Raw genomic sequence first — 1928 nt, forward strand, 5'->3', positions numbered from 1 at the left:
CGAACGTCGTGTTCACAAGATAATTAATCCACCAGATAATTCAGAGGCAGTCTGTTTGGTAAATTTTACTCCAGGAGCTGCGAGGCTTGTTTTCAAGCTTCAGACTGAACTGAAGCAGCGGCTGCTGACATCATTACGCTCTTGCGCGATGCTGCGTTCAGGACAAGCATGAAAAACTCACTACTCTTATGTCAATACAGTCGTAATGATGCATTTAGGTACCGAAATGGAATTACATGAACATTCACGTGGTGGTTATGTAATACAGTGAATCGATAATAAAAAAATCTGCGTCGACAAATTTACATAATCGACTTCATCGATTATTTCAACTAATCGGTAGTGTGTATGTTTGTGTGTATGTGTTTAAAATGTATGTGAATACTTTTTAAATGCTATAAATATCAGCATTTCTTTGCCCAGCATATTATTGTTCAGGGAATTTTAACATTTTTTTGTGAGAATTGTTGTTTTGTTTCACTAAAACCTGTCATTTAAATTGATAGACAATAGGTTCAAGCCTAGAGTTTTGTTTTCTAAATAAAAAATGCTTAAAATCCATTATTAAAGGATAATCTGAGTATTTTTAAAGTAATGTTGCAACATGGTTATCAATAGTCAGTACATCAGCTGTGATAGAAGACCAAGTATGCAAAAAGAAGCAAAAGTCTCTGTTCAGGCTAATGGATAGTAAAACGAGTTCCATTTTTTTTTTCCAACATACAGTATAGAACATTTTCTCAAAAACTGGTGTAAAAGAATGCTACACACATTAGCTATTACTAAAACCTCTGCACTTTTGCAAGACATTGCTTGTTTATTTTGTCTCTGTTTTCTCATTTGAATAATGTCCACGTTAGTTAGCAAATGTGAGTAACTAAAGATAGATTGACTGTATATGCTGAGGCTGCTGAATGTGTCAGTCCACCAGAAGTTGAGTAAACCTTTGAACTGATGAAACATGCTGGACAGGCAGACAGATACAATCACAGCCTCAGCGCCAGCAACATAAACATGGTCTATGCTCAGCACACACACTTTGCATTGTGACACGGGCACTGTTCAGTTCAGAAGATCCTGACAAACTAAAATGTGTCATGCAAAAGTGTAGAGGTTTAATGTTTGCTAATGCAGCGTTTCTTCACACCAATTTTGAAATAAGTTGTTTATAAGCCTGAGTAATGATGAACTAATATAGCACTAACTATAACTATTAGACAAAACAAATTTTAAAATGACAAGAGTATCCCTTAATGGAAGAATGTTTTGCATCAACCTCAGGAATCATGCATCTGAGAAACATGACATTTGTTTAAAGCTGCCCGAGGGTGCCGCCTTAATTCTTCATACAGTACATCCTGCTATTTGATATATAATACTTCATTTTTGTATTAATGCTGATGTGTAAAAGCTGTATGTTTTTTTTTGCTGAAACCCACAATAATACAACTTGAAACTTTGTTCCCACCTGTCTGTTAGCAATTAACAGACCAGTGGTCTCATTTATAAAGGATTGCGTGGAAACCATACTAAAAGTGAACGTACGGCCAAAAGGCGGAAATGGCGTACGCCAAAAACAAATCCAGATTTATAAAACAGTGCGTACGCACGTTTCTGCGCACCTTTCCTTTATAAATCACAGCCGCACGTCAGAGTTTGTGCATGAGGTCCCGCCTCAGGTTCTACCCTCTACACGCCCACATTCAACCATAAACAGTCAATGCAAAGTACCTCATGAATGTTAAGATATATTTAAATCAGTCAGCTGATCAATGCCAACAAAAGTGATTGGTTCAGACACGCTCCTTCGTGCGTCTGGAGGATGACAGGTGCTGACTGACAGCTGCTCACGTTAACAGAATGTCTGTAATTAACACAGATTTTCCATCATTTTGCTTTAGAGTATTCTAAGGATTTTTATAAAAATC

General features: G+C 36.9%; 1 protein-coding gene across 2 annotated transcripts in view; it reads left to right on the forward strand.

Moving 5' to 3' along the window:
- The window catches only part of slc6a9 (solute carrier family 6 member 9), a gene marked incomplete at its 3' end in the record, with an annotated part of 99051 nt that overhangs the window by 78639 nt on the left and 18484 nt on the right, over positions 1-1928 (forward strand).

The sequence above is a fragment of the Austrofundulus limnaeus genome, unplaced genomic scaffold (genome assembly GCF_001266775.1).
Source record: "Austrofundulus limnaeus strain Quisiro unplaced genomic scaffold, Austrofundulus_limnaeus-1.0 Scaffold24, whole genome shotgun sequence".
Taxonomy (NCBI): domain Eukaryota; kingdom Metazoa; phylum Chordata; class Actinopteri; order Cyprinodontiformes; family Rivulidae; genus Austrofundulus; species Austrofundulus limnaeus.